This window comes from Sciurus carolinensis, chromosome 3 (genome assembly GCF_902686445.1).
Source record: "Sciurus carolinensis chromosome 3, mSciCar1.2, whole genome shotgun sequence".
Classification (NCBI taxonomy): domain Eukaryota; kingdom Metazoa; phylum Chordata; class Mammalia; order Rodentia; family Sciuridae; genus Sciurus; species Sciurus carolinensis.
This window is the reverse complement of record NC_062215.1, coordinates 98,676,841-98,704,343: the sequence shown is the minus strand read 5'-3', so window position 1 is coordinate 98,704,343 and position 27,503 is coordinate 98,676,841.

Genomic DNA, 27,503 nt, shown 5'->3' with positions numbered 1-27,503 from the left:
TGACCAAGAGATTCGACTGTGCTGAAAGATTCAGAATGTGGCTACCATTTTCATCCCAAGCACCATAGCTACCTATTTATCTTTCACATTTATAAATTCATCTTTCTACTGTTATGTCTTTCAGTTCTTGTCCTTTAAATTCTATTATTTTATGTCCCTCTCAGTAGAAAATGGAAACTGAGAAGAGATTAATTCTCAAGTTCTGTAAAAACGTTTAGCTTCTATAGATCTTGACCACTAAAGGCCCAAAAGTTAGATGTATGTGTGTGCATGCACACACTCCTGTGTGGATGCTCTGAAAGAGTAGAAATCACTAAGGTGGAACTATGGCACTATTTTGACTTTTTTCTTTTTTTTTTTAAAGTATAAATCAGCATGTATTCTGTCAAAATCTGCTTAAGTAGAAAAGGTGAGTTTCTAACTTGAATATAAAATGAGATGAAGATCTGCTCTGAGCAGTGAGTATTAGAAAGGCCCCTAGGCCAGTCTTTTGATCTGCTTTAAAAATATCATCTTCAAAAAAAAACTTTTTCAGGTTTTAAAAATAGCATTATAATATTTAAGAAGAATATTTAGTTCTTTGGTGGTATGTTTGAAGCATAGATCTCAAAAGTGCTAGAAGAAACTGGTGAGTATATCTTATTGAACTCTGAAAGAGGAAAGAGTTTAAGCTTTTAAATGGAAAGAAAGAAATTTCATTCTCTAATGTAAATGAGCACAGGTTTGATTTTTTAGTAAAAAACTTCTCTTCTCCTATCCCTGATGCCCCCTTGTTTTCCTAGGTCCACTTTCTACAGGAACCTGTTAATGAAGGAAAGGTCAAAGTTTGTAATAGTCTAAAAGAATTGCAGAGAATCGTTCATTCTCAGTAGTCAACTACAAGCCTTGAAACTCCTGTGTCTGGTAGTAAAAGTCTCCTCCCAGCTGGTGAGAAATCTGTCCTGTTACATCATTGAGATCTCAGTGTCTTTTAGACCAGGTTTTAATGCATCCTGATTAAATGACTTGTAGAATCTGCAGATTTCAAAGTACAAAGTGAAGGTTGACAGTATGTATAGTGGTCAAGTCATGTGGCTGCCTATGTCTGGAGAAAATTAAATTAAATAGATCTACAACACTTTTACACATAGAACAGTCATACAGGGAAAATATTCAAGGAGGTTGTTTCTTCAAATGGATAATGGATTTATTCTGATTCACTCTTTTTCTTTCTTCCTTTTTTTTTTTTTTTTTGTACTAGAGATTGAACCCAGGGGAGCATAACTACTGAGCCACATCCCCAGCTCTTTTTTATTTTGAGACAAGGTCTTGCTTAGTTGCTCAGGGCCTCACTTATTTGCTAAGGCTGGCTTTGAACTTGCAATCCTCCTGCCTCAGTGCCCCTGGCCACTGGGATTACAGGTATTCACCACTGTGCCTGGTTGATTCATTTAGTTTTGTTAGCTAGTAACTATTGTTATGTAGTTTGTGATAATTGGCTATAAACTCAGAAGCATTTTGTTATCATACTCAAGGAAATATTTTGACTGGTGTAGATGATGGCTATATGATGCTCTTTGCAAGACATACTCTACCATACCTATACATAGGAGACCTCTGGATAAAGTCAATAATGCAAATAGTTGAGAGGAGACTGGCTCTGGCTGACCCATAAGTAAGAAGAATGACTGTTGTGTTGCCTTCGTCATTGTTGAAGAGATGGGCTGGGACTTTTGAGGGCTGATGTTAATGATAGTTTGATTCAAATGTGTATGGGGATATGGGAAAGTGTAAAAGGTCCCAGTTTCAAAGATAGACACATCTAATATCTTAACTTTCTTTGTCTCTTGGACTATCCAAAATGATGAATCTTATAATAAAATCTTTGCAGAGGAGGGAAAAAGTAATGAAAAAATCCAAGGAGAACCAATAAATCTAACTTGCTTTAATCCAAATCTAAATTGTATTGACCTTCCTCTAACCATTCCAATCTTACGATAAGAAGATGCTACCTATCGGAAAGGATATGAGCTAATGTGCTGGAGTGGCTTCTTGGTGAATTTATCTGCTGCAACAACTTATTCTCCAGACTCATCTGCCACATGGTAACTGTTGCTGCACTGGCAATAAATCCCCAGGGACAGAGGATGAAAAACTCAGGGGGGTCTGGTAAAGTCTGGAAACAGAAATAGACCATCTGTCTCATGGAGAAATTGACAGGAGACTCAGAACAGATGCACGCACCTCTCCACCATGAGGCAGATGGATAAGGAGAGCAAATAGGACCCAAAGCTGATTCTGGGAGGTAAATAAGGAAAAGGCACCGAAGAAGGCTGTTTCCGAAGGATCAAGTGCAAATTCAACAGTCCCAGATTCAGAGCTTCTATAGGATTGCTCCCCTCTGCTTTCCCACCCTTGTTCTTTACTCTTCCATCTAAACTCACCTTTCCAGTCATAATTACCGACTTACCATCATCCAGACATGACTTTTATACAGACATGACTTTTATATGCAGGGCATCGCTTCCTCTTCTGTCAATGCTTATTTTACCCACCGTTGGAGTTTCTTTCTTGGCACATCTTTTCTAACATGACTCACGGGGTCTCTTTCCTTCATTAATGTTCATCATATATTGCTGATGCTTCTCATTTTACAATAACACTGGATTGTGCATGGGATGATAATTCAGATTTTTCACAAATGAACCACATGATTTCACCCATTTCTCTGGTTTGTCCTGTGTTGATGTCCGCATGGTCACTTAACAGCTGCACTCAGTTTCCAGGGGTCTTGAATACGCTACATTGCTTTCTGCTTCATAACTTAGGCACAAGACTCTAATACTTGAGTATCAAAGAGGGCAAAGAGCATGAAAACAGTAGCATGAATGAAGCATAGAGAGGCCAGAGAGGGCAGCATCTTAGGCAGAGCTGATTATAGGTGTGACTTTGGGATAAACAGGATGTGGAAGAAGCATCTTGGGGAGTGAATAAGCAACGGGCAAGGCGGAGGAGCAAACATTTCTAGGTGATTAAAAGACAATGATCACTGGAAGTGTTGCCCACTGATAATCAACTTGCCTGATCTTCAGGACCAGCCATAACTTTTGCTTGGATACAAGAATACTGAAATTCCCAAAGGGGTAAGGAAAAGAACCATATTGGTTATGATGAAAATGTCTTATTCTTGATATTCAGGGTGAAGTTTGGCAGGTTTTCTGCAGCCTCTGTTTTCTTGATCTGTTTTTTTTCTTCATATTCATACCATATATGAATAGGAAAACACAATAATATCAAAAAAAAAAAGGTTAAGAAAAGCCAAAATTAAAACTCAAGGATTTTCATATGGTTTATTTCAAGAACCAATGCCATTGACTAGATACTCAACAAGAAACAGGATCAGGTATGCCAAATTGTTAGACCCTAATCTCTCCTTTTAAAAAGTGAGTCCCTCTTATAATGAGCATGTGTGCGTATATATGTGTCTGTATATGTATGTATATACATATATATGTATGTATCTGTATATATATATACACATCTATACACACATATGTATATACATTTATATACAGAAATGCTAAGGGAGAATGAATGAAAATGTGTGTGTGTGTGTCTGTGTGTGTGTGTATGTGTGTGTGTGTGTTTTGGACATTAATTTCTCAAATAAGTAAATAAAATTGTGTTTGATTTTATGTACAACCTTATGCCACCAGATTTTACTAGCTATGGATAGGAATAAGACTGCATTGACCTTTACGGTACTACTGCTCATTGGCAATTCAGTTCCTTAACATGCCTGTGTTGCTTCTGTGAGCCCCCCAACTTCTGCCATATGCCCCCCAAGTCCACCTGACTCTGTGGTCCCAGCAGGGCTTCACTTGTCTCCATTTGAGGACAAGACTGTTGGGCATGGCTGCACTCTAGTCATGTTTGAGCTGTACCTTTCTCGCACCTACTGTCATGTTCTCTAGAGTTCTGTGTCTGTGGCCTGTATAAAATACCTAGAGAAATGGAGAAATAGAAACCTGAGGTGTTCTCAATTTAGCTACTTACTCTCAACTTGGTCTCAATTCATATAAGTGAATCAAATAAATAGAGAAGTTGAATAAAGGATAAAATATTCTTGGAACACCCAAGATTGAGAATCCTCTCTCTGTCTGTCTGTCTGTCTGTCTGTCTGTCTCTCCTGTGTGTGTGTGTGTGTGGGTGTGTGTGTGTGTGTGTGTGTGTGTGTGAAAAAGAGAAAGAGAGGGAGAGAAAGAGAAAACACCTCAGAAAGTACGTCCACCACCTCTGCAGTTCAATTCCAAACATTTCTAGGAGGTCAAAACCTCCATTAACAGAACACACATTTCACAAATTGTGTGTAAACCCCAAGGCAACAGAATTATGAATCCATCACATTCTTCACTATTGACAGACACTGCTGCTTATTAAGATTATTTTAATTAAGACATTTTGTTAGTAACATCTTTAAACATGAACAAATTAACTGTAATAGGAATTTAAGTGTCGTCTCTGAATCTATTTTTTCTGATTGAGTAAACTTTCAGGATAAGTACATTTCTATCACTTCTGTCAATGAAAAAGAGAAAGAGCTTGGTTATGTGCCATACTCTTGCATCATCTTGATTCCCCAGAACGGACTAAATCAATTGAAAGATAAACTCACTGTAGTCAGGCATATGCTGACATGTTGGCCCCTTCACAAAAGCTCATGGACAGATTTCCTCTAGACCCAAACAAACTATGTAAAGAGTCTGTTTTGATTCTTGTTAGCTTTGCACTCTCTCAGCAAGCTGCTAAGAAAATTCAAATATGGCTACTCTTTTGGAAAGAAATGGCATTCCAGGATCTTTCAGGATTTTTTTTTCAAAATATAAGACAAAGTTATTTTTACAGAATAGTGCTACTCTACAAAGCATTCTTGGAATGACATAAGCTCTAGTAGTTTAGTTCACTTGAAATTTGGGCTAAAAATGTGTGGTTTGAAAGCCTTACGCCAATGGAAGTTTTACATATAATTTGACCCTGGGTCTCATGATGATTCTTGGCCCACTCTCTGAGTGAGCATCTCACAGCACCAGTAATGTGGCCTATGAAGTGTCACACTGTTCCTAGCACTTAAAATTGAAAATTAGAAATACACAGTTGATACATGTTGAATGAAAGTACAAACAAAATGTGTCTGTGTATTGAAAAGTAATGGACTAATTTAATAATTTCAAGCTTCCTATTGTTCATTTGAAAGTGTATTTACAATTCCAGCCTTGGTCAGGAGACCTACCTGATAGAACAGTACATGATTCCTTTGTAGAAAGCTTTGTTTTATTTTATCTCATTAAATCCTACAATCCCATGAGGTATGCATTAGCTTCCCCATTTGTAAAACTGGGGAACTAAGGCTTCAGTTAAATGACTTTTAAAAGAATACACACTTGTTAAGTGACAGAACAAAGACTAAAATGAGTTTTCTCAGTTTGTGTTCTCTTTTCCAAAATTGTTTAACTTTTTCTAGGTGAAGGCAGTAAAATTAAGAAATTGGAAAGTTATATACTTTTAGGTTTTCACTTAAGAGTTTAGCAGCCTCCACTGCTGTGATTTAGGTGAAGCATTGATCATAATGTACTCTTAAACCCAAATGAAGCAACTGGGGAAAGACATTGTGCAGGACAATGATGTAAGAAAGTAAGACCTCAATTTTGTCTGGATGCATTTCACATTACAAGTCATGAAATAATGTAGACTTTTTAGAGAGTGTGCAGAAACACCATTCACTGAAACTTTCATTCTGTGAGTGCCTTTACTTATCAAAGTTGTTTCCAAATGATAGTTCTTTACCTTAAAGAAAGAATAGAGGGAAAAAATAGACTTGATTTCATTCTGCTACCTATCCAGCAAGATTTTAACTTTGGAACAAATTAATAAAGTATAAATACCATCTTGGTTTTCCCATCATGATTCCTTCATAGAAAAATAACACAACAGTAGAGAGATTCCAGAGGTGGAATATAATTAAGTCTGAGGACCATAAATTCCTTAAGTATTGACTAAAATAAATATATTACCACAAAAGTCATTTTTTCTCGAAGCAAACAAGGAAACACCAGAAAGATGGAGATAATTTCTCTAAGGCTAAGCAGTAAACCAACTGTAGAACTCTGAGTTCTGAGAGCTGGACTTTGACCTTTCTGGTACACAGTATTTCCTTGATGATCATTTCCAAAGACATAATTGTTTGACATATTGAGTACTTTTTAAATAAAAGGTTCTATTTCTTGAAGAGATTTTCAATCATACCAATGACTCTGATATTCATTAATAGAGGGAAGAAACAGAAAGAATAGAATGGATACCCAAGGCTATCAATAATTTTAATGTAATATCCTGGGTATTTGAGTGAAAATTGACACTTATAAGGGGAATCATGAAATATTTTAAGCAAAATGATAAAGTTTTATAAAGAAGTCTGTTTATCAGTTTTGATAATTTTCCCAGCATAGCACACTACCCAAAATGACTTGAAAATCAACTATCTAGAAAATAATTTATTTATCCCCTCTCACATTAGTTTAACAAAGATATTCGGATTGTCTATGCTATCATTTGTCCTACGTTCTGAGAGAATTTTATAATCAAAACAGGCTTTAGATTTAGGAAACCAAATATTAGCGCATGATTAAGGGATCCTGATTTGATCCACATCTGTTTTTCTCTTTACTGTCTTGACTAGGCTTGCCTCAGAGGCTTGATTTGAGGCTAAACTTCCTATCCAGTGTTCTCCACTGATGACATCTTTCTAGTGAACAAATCTGCCTGATACTCTTTCTTACCTTCACTCTACTCACTCCTCATCATCCTGCAGATCTCAGCTTAGCTGTGCTCTTTCAGGAAGTCTTTCTTGAGGCCCAAGGCAGAGTTAGGGTCCCTGCCTCCTAGAGGGTTCTCAGAAGGGCCTTTTACTGTATCTAACTCCTTGTAGATTATCATACCTTTCAAGGAAAGAGTCCAGATCATACTTATTATTATGACCTCAGGAGCTAACATGACTCCTAAAGATAGTTAATAAATACTTGTTAAGAGCAAGAATAAAGAAATAATGAATGGATATACTATTTCTAAGTAAAATTACACAGTCAGCAAATGTAATTACACAGTCAGTTACCCATGAAATGGTAACTCAAACAGATTCAACCAAGAAGACGGGAACAAAGAGAAAAGTTTGACTCTGGGTTAGAAGGCCACTGTACTTGACTTCTTCATGTTTGCTGTATGTAATGCCAATCCAGGCCACCTAGAATGGGTAGCATTTTCTGGTTTTGTTCCTTCTGTTGAGATGGAAAATACTATGATTGGTCTTTTTCTTTGTATTTATGCATTGCCTTCCAGGAGTCTAAGACATATCTCTGTAGCATTCTAGAATTTCAAAGATACAGATATGCTAGCCTATGCACATTTTTCTAAATCATTTTATCTTGAATAAAATTAATCTATTGTCCAGCAGCCAATTAGAGAAAAATTAAAGACTCAAATAAAATCTCAATCTTGCCCTGAGGGTTTCTTAGCTTAAGTTCTTCATCTCACTCCCAGAATAGACATCTTCAGTTTTGTTTTTAAAGGCATATGTACATGGGGATAGGATAAGGACAAATATATCACCAACCAAGACTGGCCGATGCTTCTCTAGTATTCCCTAGCTAATGCGGTTGCTGGGTTCTCCTTTACCACGAAGAATCTAGGCAAAGTGTTAGGTGGTGAGGAGTGGGCATAATCAACCAGAGAAAGTCAAGCTTGTGAGAAGGGTAGAAGAGGATTAAAAAGTTGGGCAAGCTTGGTTGATGGATTCCAGGGAGATTTTTTGGAGGATTCAAGTGAGAGACTGTAGGCATGAGAAAGATAAGGGAGGAGAAGTGTCGAAGAGAATTTTAAATGAAGTTCTAAGACCCATATCTTAGGTACCTTTTTCTGGGGAGTGAGAACGTCCATATTGTTCATTACATTTTCAAAGGACTTAACAATCCAACAAAGGTAAAAGTATTGATAACATGAGGGATAATTTATTTTCTTTTTTCTTTTTGAAATTTTATTTATTTATTTTTTTACAGACTGTGTTTTGATTCATTGTATACAAATGGGGTACAACTTTTCATTTCTATGGTTGTATAAGATGTAGATTCACACAATGCATGTAATCATACACGTACACAGGTTAATGATGTTTGTCTCATTTCACTATCTTTCCTTCCCCACCCTCCTCCCCTACCTTATTTCCCTCTACATAATCCAAAGATCCTCCTTTGTTCTCTTACCACTCCCCCCATTATGTATCATCATCCATTTATCCAAGAAAACATTCAACTTTTGTGTTTTGGGGACTCGCTTATTTCACTCGCACGTAATATTCTCCAACTCCATCCACTTACCTGCAAATGCCGTAATTTTATTCTTCTTTATGACTAATATTCCACTGTGTATATGTACCAAAGTTTATTTATCCATTAATCTATTGAAAGGCATCTAGCTTGGTTTCACAAACTAGCTATTGTGAATTGAGCTGCTATAAACATTGATGTGACTGTTTCACTGTAGTATGCTGATTTTAAATCCTTTGGGTATAAACTGAGGAGTGGGATAAGTGGGTCAAATGGTGGGTCCACTTGTGAGGGATAATTAAAGGCTTTGATTTCAAAGAATTTCTATTAGGAGTTGAAACCTGTCCATAGAAATATTACAATTCAAATAGAGAAAATTTGCAGCTTGTTCCTCAAAAGCAAAAGCAAAAGAAGGATGCATTTGCAGAGAGCAATGTGGTTATGTAAAACAAAACAAAACAAAACAAAACAAAAACTGTCTTGGATAATAAATAATTTATATGACTAAGGATATAATTCACTCTTTTGACCTAGGGAAGTACAACCAGTCAGAAAATGAGATTAGTGAGACAAGCTTTGAAGAGTCTATGTATAAATAAGGCCATATTTACATGTAGGTCCAAATGATAATGGCTTCAAGTCTTCTTCTGCTTTACTGAGAACCTCTCTGATTCTTTCTTGTACTTTTCCCCTCCCAATTTTACAAAACTTCCTGGGCTTGTGATCTGTGTCCACAGAGTGGTTCTGAGTGTTTTCTCAGCAGACAAGTGGAAACTGAGCTGTAGTCATGAAGACCAGGCTGCAATACTGCTTATCTTTCTGGAAGCCATGTGGAGATGCTAGGACCTTGATTGGCCAAGCCTCATTAACTTTTGTCATATAATCAAAGTGTTCTTTTCTGCTGCTGGTGAGGACACATGGCTGCCTCTTACTGAGAGCACTGTGGAATGGTTCTTGTCTCTTGAGTTATATCCTGACATTGATTCAACTATATGTAAATCAATAAATTTGACACAATACCTCAACAGAATGAGGGATAAAAACCATGCGATCTTCTCAATGGATACAAAAAAGGCATTTGATAACTTCAACATCCCTTCAAGATAAAAATCCCTGAACAAATTAAAAAATAGAAAGAACGTACTGTAATTTAATAAAGATCATGTATAAAAACCAACAGCTACCATCATATTGAATGGAAGGAAAATTAAGAGTTTTCTAAGAGTTTGGACAAGAAATGGATTCTCACTTTCACCACTTTTATTCACAGTGCTGGCAATCTGAGCCAGATCAACCAGACAAATAGAGAAATAAAAGGCATCTAGATTGAAAAGAAGGCAGTTGATTTGTCACTATTTGCAGATGGAATGGTCTTATATATAGAAAACCATAAGGACTCCACCAAAAATACTGTTAAGACTAATAAAATGAATCTCAGCAACATTGCAGAATGAAAAATCAACATACAAGGATATATGGAGTTGTGTTACAAATTTTGCAAGAGATATTCCAGCACTGCTCATTCAGTAGTTTTCACAAAAGTAAGAGGCAATTTGTTGTCTCTTTTTATTAAAGAGTATCCCATTGCAAAACTGCCTGTAGTGCAAAGTTCTGTAGTTTTTTAGCGACATTGTTCTCCAGATTCTGCACATGCACACACACTTTTGTTTTCCAAAGGTGCAACTGGGACTCTAGGGTGACCAAATTGTGATAGATTCTTTCTAAGCCCCATGGTGGACTCAAAACCTGCATTCCCCTACCTCCGTAATCTCAGAGGAGTGTTTTTAATTCATGAGTTATCACTCTTAGCTCATGCAAGGCATGTCCTTCCTCGGGATCCCATTACTCTTTCCCTGCAAATCTAAACTACATCCAGCAACCATTCCATTGCACATGTACTTCTGCACAAGAATATCACATGGGGTCTAGAGTCATGAACTTCCTCCCAGGGGGCCCCAGGAAAAGTATTGAAAATAGTTTCACCTCCAAGTATCTTGTGTAAATCAATGGTGGTAGATCAATTCTCAGCAGGATTAGCTAAAGATCCAAGCTACAATACAAATGAACGTTAGGGAGGGAAGTGGCCTGACTCCCCTGGCCAACAGTTCTGGAGTCTCAAGCTGTTGATTAAAAAATGTTACCAAAAAACTTCCAAATATGATAACATTTGTTCATTTGCATTAATAAAAATATTAGATGTGTTTTGCTTTTTGGCTTCTCAATCTATTTGACTGTTTTTTTGTGTTGATCATTTATATTTGGGAAATGCATCTTTCTCATAATTTTTAGTCTGAATTAATTAAAAACATTTGAAAATACAGTATAATACAATACAATTTTACTTCCTAATTATTCAGTTAAGGTTCAGATTTTTTTCTTTAGATAATCATGATTTCCAGATTAAAACAACTCCAAATTTTAATATCCCTTAGTATAGAAAGCAAAGGGGAAAAAAAAAAGGAATTTTTAAGACTTATAGTGTGACCTAATAGCTAATATTTTAATGAACTAATATTAGAGACCTCTTTATCATTAAAGACTTTTTGTTTGTTTGTTTTGGGTGGTGCTGGGAATTTAACCAAGGGTGCTCTACCACTGAGTTACACCCCCAGTTCTTTTTTATTTATATTTTGAGACAGGGTCCCAATTAGCAGAGACTAGTCTCAAGCTGGTGATCCTCCTGACTCATTCTCCTGCGTAGCTGAGATTACAGGCATGCACTCCACCCCTCCTGGCTACAAAAGGTATCTTAACAGCATACAAGTCTCACCATTTCAATGAATGTCTGGTTGCTTGCCTAGAGAAAGGGTATGTTCAGATGCTCAAAATATGTGGTGTTGATAGTGGAATATATCCTGGGACTCAGAGGCATTGATGTTTAAGGACCCACTAAGACTGAAATCTTTCAGACCTCAAAAAAAATAGCTTCACCCTTTTGGGTTTCATCTTTGAAAAGGTTAAAGACTTATGGGGGCTTAATGTACATGTGTTTGGTAAACATGTGGAAACCGTGTCTCTGTAGGTTTTTCAAGAAGAATTTTATGAAGCTTATACATGCGTATCAATTGCAACTGATCTGTGGTATTTTAGGGCCTGAAACCCTGGAGGGTTCTGAAAACTTTTATCAATCAATATGAGCAAGGCAGTGAGAGAAAATGCTTATGGGTTTGCTCGTTTGGCGTTGTTATCATCTGCTCCAGGATTAAGAGCCATAGTTTTATGGATGAAGATGAGTTCTGAAACTTCTGGGATCTTGCATCTCCATTGCTGTTTCTGGGCATAAGATTGGGCATGGATTCTGGGAACACTTAGGGCAGGAGGTGGAGAGTGAGAAAGCCCCTCAGATCCAGGAGACTGTGAATAGCAAATGCTTGTCTTCTAATCTCTTCCTTTCCCCTCCCCTTTGAGCATGCTCCTAAAACCATCAACTGTGTTGTTGCTGTTGATGACTAATCAGATATTGGAAAGCATATTAGAAGAAAAATCATTGATTCAATGTGTTATCCTTGCAGGAGCATTAACATTTTAAATGAAAGTTGACAGAGAAAGAGAAAAAGCTTACCACAAAGCAATGTGCTACTAAGAATGATCTTTCAGTGCTATGTAGGAGATATTATTAGTCACCAAGAACTTCTTTCTAATGCCCTGCCTATCAAAATGTGCTCTATAGTTGCCTTAAAAAGACAATAATAATAATGTACAAATCTACAGGAAAGCAAACATCATCTAACAATATCACCAAGCTCTGTTTAGAAACATGGTGAATTTCTTTCCTGGAACTGCCATTTACTAGCTGTGTGATGTTGAATGAGTCACTTAGTCACCCTGCACCCCGGTTTTCTTATCTTCAAGTGGGAATCATTTTTCCCCCACAGAGTTATTCTGAGGGTCAAATTAAATACCAGCTTAAAGGTTTTACACTGCCAAGCAAGGCTTGGTTGTGAGGAAAATGGGCATTTAACAAATAGAAAGGTTGCTATAGGGATTGAGCCATGAAAATTAACATTCTGGGAACAGCAGGACTGCTATACTCAATATTGAGTTTATAACTTATAATTCACAAACTGCCACAATGTGGATTAATTATAGAATTCAGTTGTGTGTTCTTATTTTGGGGATATGAGTTATGGATTTCTACAGAGTCAATGTGACTATGGTAATTTCCCAAGACAGTCTTCACCGGAGCATGTCATGAATGATGCTGAGAAAGTAGCAGGATTAACTTTGAGCTTGCTCTGTCTCCATCTCTCTAGATCTGTGCAGATTTTCAAGCACATTGGGGAGCTTGAGACTATTCACATATACAGAGAAGATAAGAGTATGAAAAGGTGTGGATTAAGCTACCGGTGATGAACCCTCAGATAGGTCAATGGAAGGCACAGGGAAAAGGGTCTCCTTTGTTTCCAACAGCAATATCATTGATACAAACTTCTTATACATACAGAATAGCAAGTTAATAGTTCCTGAATTTCAATTAAATATCTGGTAGGGCCTGGACCTGTTCCTTTCCCTTCACTTTGTAGATCCTGGATAACTTTTTCTCATACAATGCTTTGAGGGATGTAATTCATTTTTATCAAGTTATCAAAAATATTTCTCAATGGAAGTTGTAATTTTACACATTTCTGACATCATTTTTCTATGAACCTCCATACCAGTGTGCAATAATCATAATCTTTGTTGTAAGAAACAGAAATTAATTCTAGCGAAGGGATTTATTGAAAGGATTTCAGTGGGATGTAATAGGCCAAGGAAGGGTAGGAGCCCAAAGAGGTAGATGCAGGCAAACTTGGTCTATGTAAAGGACTTCCCTGATGCTTCCATTGTCCCTGGAAAACCAGTTACCTTCCAACTACTGAGCGTAAACTAATGGATCCCACCCATTTTTGTCACTCTCTAAAGATGTGAAATTCTGCTAGACTACCCACCTGGGTGGAAGTAGGTCATGGGCCAGGCCAGCAGGTGAAGGAGGGGCTGTCCCTCTTCCTTCCAGTCATCGTGAGATTAATCTCAGGTAGGAAGGACATTTAGGTATTCACTGGGTGTAATCAACAAGTTAAGAGTAATCTTTTCTTTAGATATTTGACTGTTTCTAGAGATTCTTTTTTACTTCTTCATAGGCTTTGTTATTCTCTGCAAACCCAATATTCTTTCTAGTACTGGTTTCTTCTTTTCTTTATTCTAGGTCTCATCTCCTGTGTCAAAGCCAGAGAATAAATCTCTCTCCAAGCAGTGATCATTTATATCTATTTGCCCTCATACACTGAAAGCTCAGGCTCCTTTCTTGCTGTAGGAAAGGCAGAGAATCACATCCCTCCTCTGCTCTCCAAAAATCACTCTTTAAGAGAGATGCATGATTGTTTCTTTCCCCTTGATGTTTCTTGTCTATCATCCAAATCTTATCTTCAACTCCTTACAAAGTTTCCACCAAATGCCCTGAGAAAATCTTCATTTTTGTATATTCAACAATGTAGAGAAACAATTTCATTTTGTAGATGGAGGGAATGTTAGTGCAATGTAGCATATCTTGACATGCCTACATTCCCCCTTTAATTTCTGGAAATGCAAAGTTTATGAAAGATCAAGGGGCCAGAGTACTTATATTATTGTAGTAATTCTTGGGTTTTGGACAATCGAAATATCAGGAAAAAAAAACTTATTTTGAAAGAGCAGAGGGTTTGGAAACAGAGAACAACATTAAAAACCTGGCTTTACTACTTCCGAACTTGTTGACTTGAAGCAAGACCACATATTCAGAAGTCTCTAAGCAGAAGTATGTGTTCTGGAATGCAGGCATTTTCCAGAGACCTATAGGAATTCACAATTTCTCATATGAAGAATATTTCCACTGACATCTGTTTCTCCAGAGTTTTCTAAAGATCATATTAAGATTTTATTGTTTTTTCACAATAAAATTAGAGTTACTCTGATTAAATAGTGAAAATAAAACTACAATAAAGCCACATTCAGTTAAACAGACTTGGCTGGTTATGTAGGGGTGCTTGGTCCTACAGAACTGTTTTTCAAATGTAGGTCCCAGCCAAGTTCCAAAATAATTTACACTAAGTATCCTTGGTTTGTAATTACTTGTCAAAATCACATCACTTAAATATGTGAATTCCATGAGTATAGTTTGCATTGGGTATAGACTGTGTGTAAGACAACGCATTGTGACCTACAGCTACACTAGACATGCAGTCTGTCATTTTATGTTTCATTTAAATTCTGGATTCACAATTTTATATACTTTAATGCTTTGGATATTTCTAAATCAAGTGAATATGAATATCATGACAAGGAATAAGCTATTATTTTATTTTATATATAAATGTATTGTGAAATGACTACCACAATTAAGTTAGCATGTCCAGCACACCACATAAAGTTGTTTTTTTATGGTAAGAACATTAAGACTTACTCTGTTAGAAATATAAATTAGTTGATATGTATTGGTAACTAGGTAACTACAGTCATCATACAATACATTAGATTCCCAGGAAAGGAATAAATTAATATTATTTATTTTTGTGTGTGTATACCAGGAATTGAACACAGGAGTGCTTAACCACTGAACACATCTCCAACCCTAATTTGCTTAAAGTCTTGCTCAATTGCAGAGGCTGACTTTGAGCTTGCAATCCTCCTGCCTTAGCCTCTCGAGCCCCTGGGATTAGAAGCATGCACCACTGTACCTGGCTGGGTTTCTCAGTAATTCTGAAGTAAGAAAATCAAAGGCTGTAGGATGGAGGAAAGCACATCCTCACTCTCACAGCTAAGATCTGAGACCTTAGCCCATGGAATTTGACTTTTTCATTATTGTCATCAATGTTACTATATAATTCTATGAGTCATCAGTCTGTTGACACATCTTGTTCTTGATGACAAAATTTCTCCTTTCTAGACACTTGTAGGAATGGATGACACTAAAAACTGAACAGGGAGCAAGTGAGGTGGCAATGGTAAAAGACCTTAAGGGTTCTCCACAGCACATAGCTGATATCATCTTCCTTGTTTATCCAATACTTACCAATCACTAAAAATTATTTATTATGTCTTCTGGGTCAGACAGCCCTTTTCTAGTAATGAAGTAGTCTACAAAGGTTTTGTCATACAAACATATCAGCAAAAGATTTTGCCTTTACTCCAATATATGCTTCTTATTTATGTTACACATAAATAGTGCTATAAGTACATGCTATTTACATTATTCAGTTTTTACAAAAGTAGAAATTAAATGTAAGAGATGAGAGTAGATATTAATGGCAGTTTAAATATTCTCTTCCACGTAGCCCAAAGGTTTAACCTGGACACTCACTCTGATGTTATACCACATTTTGAAGGCATGGGATGACACCTGACAGGTAATAAAGGTTAGAGTTTTGGACCATGGCCTAGTCTTCCAGGGGAGCTATGATCTGAAACAAGGAACACTCTTCAACTGTGAAGTATATAACCCACATCTGGGCAAACTTGAAGCTCAGCCAATTTTCTATCTCTAGATTCTCACCAGATGCTTGCATACTTTCTCTATATTTTGCTGGGTGTGAAAGATAATGGATGGGGGAGGAAAGGTGGACATGGGAACAGGATTCCTAAGGGGAGTTGGAGAATCAGAATTCAGTACCAAACAAATGGATGGCCACTTTGTTTCAACTCTAGAATAGGTAGGAGTGGGACAACAAAGGTGCATAAGGTCAGAATCATTGTAAATGTTAAAAGTTTCCAGTATTATTTGGAGCAAGAAGGTTTAGAAGCATGAGTTGCATATTAAGAATAGGCTGAGAAGAAAAACAGCTCTCAGATGCCTGTCTGGAGAAGTCAGTTTCCCTCAATTCCGAGTGCTAAAGTGTTAGGCACAGAGATGTCAACAAGATGTTACAAGTACCCAGCAGCACTGTCACAGAAGAGGCATTTGGCAGATTCCTTTCTTCCTCTAAGTTTTCTGCTCTCCCCACTTCACTACCCAAGTGTTTATTAAGAAGCCACAACTGTTTTCCCCTCTAACTCAGAAGCAGAGCTGCTCACGAAAGACCTTGACAGTTCCTTATATCCATCCTGCAGCAATATTTCTGGGTTTGGGTTGGGGAGTGTTGTTTGTATATGATCAGATGATGTTCATTGTAAGTAGCTGTCATGACATTTGGACAAGAGGCAAGGACTGACAGAGAGCTCTAGAGACTTGGTCCTCTTTGCTCTCAAGAAGAAAGGAAAGGAAAGCATCATTTTCACGTTGTCTGCCTCATTCGTTTGGTACTTCTTTTCTGTTTCTGAGCCACTTCTGGACCTCTGTTTTGTAATCCACGTTGCCACTCCATTCTGATGGATTCAGTGGTTTCTGAAGACTCTACTTTATTCCATTTATCCTTAGATAAGATTCCTGTGTAATTTATTTATACTAAGCCAAATCTTGAAATTAAAAGTTTTCCAAAATTATGTTAATCCTCCTTTGATATTTTGAACGGTAAGGTCATAATACCAATTACTAGACTAACATTAAATTAAAAGATGAAATATATCATACCACTGCCCCTTGGTAATCCTGTCTGTTAGGGAAACAGAATCACCATAACTAATGGATTAATCATATTATAGACACAGAAAGTTGGCTTTACCTGAAAGAGAGGAAGGTATTAGATTTTGCTCATGATTAAACTATATAACAAATCTAGGTGTGTCAGTATGATACTATGAGAAGACTACTGGAAAGTCAGTAGATCCAAATCTTTATTAAGCTATAAAATGTTTAGTCTATTTATAACTCAGTTTTCTTATCTGTAAAACTAGACATATGGGCTATAGTATCAGAGGCTCCTTCAAGCATTAATATTCTATGCTTCTATATTATAAAGATGTGTCTTATATAATCTTGATCATAAAGTGTTTTAATTCTGAATTTTCTAGGGGGAGGGAAAATTAATGAGCTGTGCCCCAGTTGAAAATTAGTATTCACAAGAGCAGAAATATCTTAAGGCAAGCTCTAATAGTTCCCTACCACTCCACCCCTGGAATAATAGCAGCTTTCTTTTCCCTTCTTGGAGTCTGCTGAACCACCAGTTCTATAGTAAGGGTAATTAGAAGGAGATATGTTTGCAAGAGACTGCTGGGTAGCATCCAGGATATGTTTATTCCAAGGGAAAAAAGAAACCCATGCAAATTAACAAGACTGTTGACTTTGAAAATAGCATATTATTAATTCAGAGAATATGTACTTAGCTTATAATAACTTAATAGTTCCAGAAAAGGGAAGAATGGTGCTTGCTAAAATATGTCATTATTTCTGAAGGTATGTTTTTAGAAATGTTCACAAGAAGGACGAGTTGAAACGAGTTTACCTGTTTGTTTCAGCCCAGAGGGCTGTTTGGATAAGTTTGGAATTCAACAGGTTCTTACATGTCACCTGGAAGATATTTGTTGTTTGGGTAGATTTGAAGTAACTCTCAAAAGACCACAGTTGAAGCATCTTTTGCAATTGCAAAGTGTTCCTTTTTTTCTTTTGGTTTTTAGACTGTACTTCAAATGGTTCTTGGCTGTATGGAAAAAAAAAAACATTAAATTTTTGGCTTATTTTCAAACATATGAGCCCCAGTTTGGAAATAACTCCCTTGTTTCAGAAAAGTAGATGCTATTGTTTCTAAATGATCCCTTTCTGTTAAAAGAACAGAATGTAAAGAATGACTGTCTTTTTTTTTTCATTGGTAAGATATATGGAAATAAAATCCTGCATTTGGCATTTTTTGAATGTGATTTGCAAAGAATGACACACAACATTTTAAGGGCAGCAAGAAGTTTAACCTTTTGAACAAATAAAACATGAGCTATGAGTATGTAATTTCAGAATGGAGCACATTGCTTTCTGGCAGCTCTGCTAACAATTGGCTCCTGTAGGTTGTGCAATTCTTCCAGTAATGACTTCTGTATATGCTGGGTCTATTACAGTTAAAGGCTATAATCCGGGAACTTTAGACAATTTCTGGTAATTTTTCACTATTATCCATCTTAAAATATACATATCAACTTTGCAATGTTTTACAAATAATCACATATCCCATAACAATTGATTAAAATATTTGGAAGGAGCTAGGGATGTAGCCTAGTGGTGGGACACTCACCTGGGATGAGCAAGGCTCTGGGTTTGATCCCCAGTACAGAAAAAAGAAGGTATTTGAAGTGTTTCAAGCAGAAATGGACAATTTCTTAGAAAAGGCCAATGCTGTGGGTTGGATGTGAGGTGTTCCCCCAAAGCTCATGTGTGAGACAATGCAAGAAGGTTTGGAGGACAAATGATTGGGTTATAGCCTTAGCCTAATCAGTGAATTAATCCCTGATGAGATTAATTGAATGGTAACTGAGGCAGGTGAGGTGTGGCTGGAGGAAGTGGGTTATTGGGGGCGGGTGTGGCTATGGTGTATGTATTTTGTATCTGGCAAGTGGAGTCTTTCTCCCTGTGCTTTCTGATCATCATGTGAGCTGCATCCCTCTGCCACACTCTTCTGCCATGACTTTCATCCTCACCTTGAGCCCCAAGGAAAGGAGACTGCTGTCTGCGGATTGAGACCTCTAAAACCGTGAACCCCCAAATAAACCTTTCCTCCTCTACAATTGTTCTGGTCGGGTCCTTTAGTCACAGCAGCAAAAAAGATAACTAAAACAGGCAAGTTAAGAAAAGCAATTTGTTAAGTTGTTAACTAGAAAGGAGGGCCTAGAATATGTTGGAGGAGGGAGATTGTATAATTAACAGGTTAACACACTTTTGGAGATTGTAAGCAGACTCCTCAAAGAAAGTATAGGTAAAAATACACATTTGGTGAATTATTTTTCACACTTTAAGTATAAGGAAACAAGGATAAAATATGATGTTTCACATTAGAGTGAAAAAAATTTAAAAAACCCTTATTGTGATATAATATACTATAACACACCAATAAGATAGGTAGTGTTAGTAACATATTTCACATTGAAGAAACTAAGTACAAAAGGGAAGTCGCTTACTCAGTGTCACATAGTAGAAAGGGGTACCTTTGGATATGGGCCCAGGTAGTTTGACTTCAAAGTCCTAGCATTGAACATAGCGTCTCTTGAGTCCTGGAACCTGATAGCTCATTGGTCCAGCTCCATAATTTTATAGATACAAAACTGAAGCTCAGAGAGAAAAAAAATGTCCACATATTATATAGACTAAATGTTGAGCTCAGAACAAAACCCTGATTTCATCACCATTAGACTATGGTCTTCTTGTCCATCTGAATTTCTTCATGACTGTGCATTCTTCATAAAACCTTGGCATAAAAATATAGTTTTCCCTGGGTCTTCAGGTTTTCATTGATTATGGCTCCTGTGTTATGAAAATTTTGTTACAGACATTTGTTATGCTTTTCTCTTGATAATCTTTTTTGTTACAGGGTTTCAACCATTTGGGCAAAAAAGAAGAACAGGTTAAGCAAAAGCAGAGAGAAAGGTAACACCATGGTGTGTGCAGAGGACCTTAAAGATCATCCACATTCTGGAGCTTAAACAAGATAAAGCTGGCAGGTAAAGTGGACTGCCTGCTTCAGGAGACTTGTAACCCAAGTTAAGGGGCTTGGATAGACAGCATCAGGTAGGAACTGGGAAGTCACTGAAGATTTTAATGTGGAGAGTTAGCCTGCTATGTTTCTGTTTGCAGTGGAGCATACTGCTGGCTCTGTGAAGGGGGCATTTCAGGGATAAATATCAGAGGTAAGTAAACCCATTAAGATACTCTTGTAGCCTGGCATGGCAGAGGATGAGACAGCAGGATCCGTGAGTGCAAAGTCAGCCTCAGCAAAAGGCAAGGCGCTAAGCAACTCCGTGAGACCTTGTCTCTAAATAAAATACAAAATAGGGCTGGGGATGTGGCTCAATGATTGAGTGCCCCTGAGTTCAATGCTGAGTTCCAAAAAAAAAAAAAAAAGATGCTATTGTAGTCAGGCAGGGTGGCACATGCTGTAATCAAAGCAACTCTGAAGGCCGAGGCTGGAGGATCTCAAATTCAAAGCCAGCCTCAGCAGATTAGTGAGGCACTTGCAACTCAGCAAGACCCTGACTCTAAATAAAATATAAAAAAGGGCTAGGGACATGGATCAGTGGTTGAGCACCCCTGAGTTCAATCCCTGGTATCAAAACAAACAAACAAACAAACAAACAAAACAAATGATGCTATTATAACAGTCTAGGAAAAAAATGATGCATGTCTCAACTGACTGGTGATAGAGGTTACATGCAGGAAGAGAAGACCTCAGAGACCCTAGCTGTCTACCTGCATTGGGTTATGGGTGGTACCGAGTTGAAGAATAATGAAACAATTGGAGTTGAGGTGGAGGTTGTAAGTTCATTTGCAATTGTGATTTTGAGGTGCATAAATCCAGGTTTTCATGTACAGTAGTTAGTTAGGTATGAGACTGAAGTCCTAAGAAGAAGTTTCTGCTGGAGATAAAAATATGGGAGTTCTCCCACACCCATGGGTGATCACTGAAGTATGGGTGGCTAACCTAGCTCTGGAGGAAAATACAGAAGATCAAATAATTGGTACCCAAAAACAATATCTTAGTGAGACTGAATTTAATGGATAGGTAGATCAAGAAAGAGAGATGTTCTCCAGAGAATCCTTACTTCACAGGTGAAGAAGAGGAGCCCAGCAAAACCTGAAGGTGGAGGTGGCAGGACTTCTTGTTCAAGAGCATAGACTCTAAGCTATGCTCCCTTTGTATGTATGTCTGTCTAGCAGAAACGTTGTACGTTCGTTACATTGAGAATTCTAAATGGGTTCATCCCCTTCATTGTTGGATCCTATCACTCATTCATCACGATTACATCAAATCACACCTTAGCATCTCCATGTCTATTGATGTACTAAACAGAATCACTTTCATATTTGATTGAGAAGTACTAGGTATTATATACCAAAAGCACTGTAAATGATTTTGGGGGAGAATATTTCAGAAGTTGTTTCTCAATAAATGCTGGGTGCGATCTAAACTTTTTGTGGAATGCTGTCTGTCCTCATTCCATAGTTTTTTATTTAGATGAGTAGACTGTGACTAAAATGGTTTCTGTCATTGCTGATTTTTTTTTTATTTATCTTTTAATTTTTTTCAGACTGCATTTTGATTCATTGCACACAAATGGGGTACATTATTTCATTTCTATGGTTGTACATGATGTAGATTCATACCTTTCATGTAATCATACATGTACATAGGATAATGATATCTATCTCATTCCACCATTTTTCATACCCCCTCCCTCTCATTTCCTTCTGCATAATCAAAAGTTTCCCCATTCTTCTCTCACTCCCCCCACCCCCATTATATATCATTCTCCACTTATCAGGGAAAACATTCGGCCTTTGGTTTTTTGGGATTGGCTTATTTCACTTAGCAAGATATTCTCCAATTCCATTCATTTATTTGCAAATGTCATAATATTATTCTTCTTTATGGTTCAGTAATATTCCATTGTGTATATATACCAGAGTTTCTTTATCCATTCATCTATTGAAGGGCATCTTGGTTGGTTCCACAATCTAGCTATTGTGAACTGAGCTGCTATAAACATTGATGTGGCTGTGTTACTGTAGTATGCTGATTTTAAGTTCTTTGGGTATAAACTGAGGAGTGGGATAACTGGGTCAAAAGGTGGGTCCATTCCAAGTTTCCTGAGGATTCTCCATACTGCTTTCCAGAGTGGCTGCACCAATTTGCAACTCCACCAGCAATGGAAAAGTGTGCCTTTTCCCCACATCCATTCTTAAGCAGCCTATCTCTACAGCAAGTTTACAAACTGGACAATCTTAAATTCTGCAAACGTTTTTCTTGGTTTTTACCATAATACTTTTGAGATAACAATTTAAGCAGTTATTATAACACATGTGGTAATTGCATTAGACATTTGGCATACATAAGGGGAAATGAATACTTAAAATGTTAATTTTGGCACAACTGTGATCACTGGCAGATAAAGTTCAAGAATTTTTAGGTGCCTGAAGTTCTCCCAGAATTTGCCTCACTAATTTGTTTTGCCACCTGTTTTCTGCGTCAGATTTGATGTTACCAATGTAAAAAGCAAGGCCTGTTTGTGGTAGGAAGGATGTGACATATATCCCTTACAAAAATGCTGTATCAATTGTGCTGTCATCAAACACACCCACTGCATTAAGGAAGAATTCACAGGGAAAAAAAAATGGGGATGACCTTCCCAGCACAGAAAGTTCAGAAATAAGTCAAATCTTCACAAACTCATTATTATGTAGTCAAAAGCCATTTTATCATTGGACTTCGCCCATAAAAACAAAGGTTCCTCTAAAACTCTGTAAGGAAAAGAATACTCTCTGCTTCAATCACCACTTTCCAAGTTCCTTTTTCCAGCCTCCACATAATGTCTGAATGTGTGTGACCATTGACTGACTACTTTTCCTCATGAGTTTGAGGATATAAACTAGATACTATAATTGAAAAATAGATATTTATCTATACTTCATGTTTCTTTGATTCAAAAAGACACACGCTAATATTTGATGTTTGTGATAATATGCAAAAATGCTTTGGGAAGTGTATACACAGATGTAAGTGGTTCCATTCTGTATTTAATTCAATTGTCTCTGGTATCCTCATGGTGTCTATGACTTGGTCCCCCTTGGACTAATTGTAGTATAACTGTGGAGAGAGAGCAGGGTGAGAAGGAAAAATGCTTCTAGTTGTTTCTTAGTATAACACTAATGCATTACTGTAACTTTTGTTTGGACCTTGATCTTGAATTTGGGGTCTGTTTCCCTACCTTGGTCTATTACTCAGTTGTGGCAATTTATTAAGACTTTGATCCTGTTGCTTCAAGTAGAAAAAACTCATTGGACATCAGTGCAAACAAAGATGAGAAAATGGGAGTCTCTTTCATATTCTTTATAAAGCAAATGTCATTTGAATTCAAAGTAATGCTGGGGATATAAGAAGAGTTTCTGATGAAAGTATTCACTCAGAAAGTGTCCTATTTCTGTTCAAAGCACCTCAGGCACTCCTACCTGTCAAAATGATAAACTAATTTATTGCCTTCTAAGGACACAAATTTGAGCAAACTCAAATTGTTCTTTCAAGTACTCATATTACAGTTGTAGGTTTGTCAGTAATATTAAATTGACCTAGAGGCTTTCCCCCTCCACAGGGAGTCCTTTTTGGAGTTTTTAAAAGCAGCATCTTTATTCCTGAATGAGGAATACACTGGAAGAAATTAACATCCTTTATTTCCAGAGTCCTTTATAACTATTATTCTGGATTCGTAGTATCTCTACAGATTAGCTTGTTATCTTTGTCAGAACCATCAAAATTTATACAAAAAGAACCTCAAGGATGATATTTTTTTAAAGTAAGAAAACAGAATTGAAGATAATTCAATGGTCCCACATTTAGTCCAATGCACCATGGTGGATTTTGCACTTTTTGTTTGCAAAAGCACTGGCTTGTTTGCTTCAGGCACATTTGGGGGGGGGGGGGGCTCACTTCTCTAGTAACTCTAGATATGTTGCTATGATGGGTTGGGATAAGGCTGAGTATTAAATATTTGGTAATATTTAAATATTTGAGATCATTTGAAAATTTCCCCGCTCCTCAAATGTCAGGTGAGAAATTTTGCAAAATTCATATATGTAAGAACTATTTAGAGAGGACTTAGGAATAGCTATAAGAAAAGTCAATTTGTGAAATGGAAATTGTCACCAATGTGAATAGCAATTATAAATACTTAACATATGTCCTTGGAAAGATAAAGGGTTGAGAAGGGTGTGTGACAGGCAGTCTTCTAATAATCCCCATGAAAGACTTTGATTTTTGTTAAGCTTGTTAAGGAATTAGCAAAAGATAAGAAAGCCATGGCCAGTATTTACTGAGTGCCTCTAATATTCTGGGCATTTTACAAAATGTTTTATGTAAGTTAATTACATAAGATGATATTTGGATTATATGTAAGATAAGGTGACAAACATAGAGAAGTTATGCAACATAAAGGGTAGTCTTTGCAACTGGACCTGATTTGCCATTGGAAAGGCAACTCTAGAATTAAGCAGGAAGGGAAAGGAAACGAAAGAGGGCTGAATTCTCTCGAGGAAGAGGCCATAGAATATGAATATTTTAAGTCTCTCTAATGTGAACCTATTGTGTTGCTAGTCCACAAACAAAATTTTAGGTGTACTAGAGAAAGAGAATGAAACCACATTCAAAATCTGGCTGACAGCTAATAATTGGGAGAGTCTGATTTGTGGAATGTGGTTGGGTAAGTTGTGTGGGTGAGGCCTCTACCTCAGGTCTCTGTCACCATGTGCATGTAAAATATAAGCTCTGCACTTGTACTGGGATCACATGGTTCCCTGGGCCCACAGGAAGGAGAGGAGCAGTAGGGTAGGAGTGTGGTGTGTTTACAGCTGTTTATCAGCATTTACGATGGGACTTCTTAGCTCCTGACACTTAAACCAAGGAAGATATTTTGGTTTCTCCATCTAGATTCCACACCATGGGACAATCTTTTGACATGTTTGTTTCTTTCTGTCTGAATGTTCGGTTCTCTCTTGGTACCTAAACCTGCCACAGAACTCTGGCTGGTGCTGCCATGGTTGATTTAGGGTCTCAATTGCTGAAGTGGTGTTTGCCTCTCCAGCTCCCTTTCCTTGGGTGTGCTTGGCCCTGTCTCCATTCTGTGTTTCCCCCTAGTTTATGCTGATCACCTTCACCTCTGCTGGGCTGGTGACCTCCAGATTTCCAGTCTGAAGGCCTCTGGAGTGGGTTTTGCTAGATTTTGTTTCTTCATGAATAGCTCCTTGCTGCCCCCGTCTGGCTTAAATTGTAATTAAGCCTTCGGTTTGGAGATCCAGGGGGAGAATAAGACCTGGGCAGTAGGTAACTGTCAATCCCAGAGTCTTGCTACTTAGAAGGAAGAAAAGATAATTCTCCTTTGTTCCCTTTAATTTTTCTTATGTTTTTCTACTATTCGTTTACCAGTAAGTATTTGTGGAGCTTCTCAAATCTCTGGTTGCATACACTTTCATCAATAGATCCATAACAATGAGAATTCTTTAATTTTGGTTTATGTTCATATAAAATATGTTGTTCCTTAAAAATGTGGAAGCCACTGAGCAGCAGAGATTGAGATAACATAACCTATAATTTAACTATGATGAATAATGACCATGGACATCATGGAGTTAATTTTACCTGTTAGTTGTATGATTGTGTAGAGACAGTTTCATAGCTTGCTCTGTCTCAGTAATATGTCATTAACTCTTTTGTTGCTTTTAAATATTGACAGAGTCTCTTTGGGAAGGGATCATATTGCCAACTCTGTTGGGGTCTCAAATCATCATAAGATTATAAGCTTCTGCCTGGCAGAATTTGGACATGTGAACAAAAGATTCTTCTGTATTCTTCCCACATTCTGGAATACTGGGCTTTTTATGCCGTGACGCTCAATAAATGTGGTTGACTGGCTCTTCTGAGTTCATGATGTGTTTTCCAAAATGGCAATAAAAATGGTAATGAAATGTTAAGTTATTCTCAGCTACTAAATTCTTAGTATCAGGAACCTCATAAATTGTCTTTTTGATGATCAAAACTATTTGACCATAAATTTCAACTAAGTCACAATAACCACTGCATCTCTCTCCAGCCCTTTTATCCCATATGTTTTCAAAGTATCTGTATGATGACTGAATTACCTTACAACTATTGAAGCATAAGAGAAAAATACAGTATATGTTAAGGTAGTTTGGGGAAGTATGCAGTTTGAAGGCTTACTCCACTATGAGGAATTTGGGGGAGGATTTCACCCCAAATGCCCTTACAGTCAATAATTTGTCCATCTATCTTGCTTCTTTTCTGTCCACTTTGCTTCTTCTCTGATGGTGAAGGCAATTAATTCATGCATGCAGTCTTCTGTGAGCTGAGAAGCAATAAATAGACTCAAAATCAAAGCCACATACCAATGGAGTACTCAAACTCACCAGCTCTGATGCTATATTTCTTGCTAATGCTTCTAACTTATAGAAGCTAGTGATGTTAGTGGTCTCAAGTCCAATAATACCTCAAAGCCCAAAGGAGAGTCTCGACAGGTCTGTTTTTAGCTACAGCAGGGGTTAGCCTGGATGTGAGAGGAAACCAGTCTTGGTGGTTAAGAAACAAAAAACAAAATTTTTTCAAAAAAAAAAAAAAAAAAAAGGAAGCCTAGATTGAAGGAAACAACATAATACAAACTGTTCACATTTAAAGAGCAGGGTACTCCAAAATGCTTTAATAAAAAACAAACAGATTGCCTTTATTTTTTACAGGTCTTTTGGGTTAACAGACACATTGGGCAGAAAGTAGAGTTCCCAAATGCCCTCTTTCACCACATGCACACAAATTCCTTTGCTATCGACACCTGCACCTAAATACTATGCTCCTTAAATAGATGGGGTCACATCATCACTTAAGCCTATAATTTTTGTTAGAAGTTACTCTTGCTGTTGTCCATTCTGTTTTGTTTTTATCTGTTTTGTTGGTACCAGGAATTGAACCCAGGACCACTTCACCACTGAGCCATATCCCCAGTCCTTTAAAAAATTTTTTTTGGGGGGACAGGGTCTCAAAAAGTTGCTTAGGGCTTCTCTAAATTGCTGAGGCTGACTTTGAACTTGCAATCCTCTTGCCTCAGTCTCCCTAGCTGCTGGGATTTCAGGTATTTGCCACCATGCCCAGTCTCATTCTATGGGTTTTAGTAAACATACACTGACGTGTAACATATGACCATTGCAGTATCATACAGAATAGTTTCACTGCCCTAAGAATCCTATGTATTCTGTCTGTTCATCTCTCCTTTCCTAATCCCTGGCAAACACTAATCGTTTTACTGTTTCCATAGTTTCACCTTTTCCAGCATGACATATAGTGGGTGATGCAGTATGTAGCTCTTCAAGATTGACTTTTTTTTACTTAGCGATAAACATTTAAGATTCCTCCATGTCTTTTCAGGAGATGATGGTTCATTTCTTTTTAGTGCTGGGTTTAATCCCTGGCACCATTGTCTGGATGTATCCTGGTTTATTTATTCACTCACCTACTGAAGTACTTTTTGGTTGCTTCCAAGTTTAAATAATTGTGAGTAAAATTGTTAAACCTA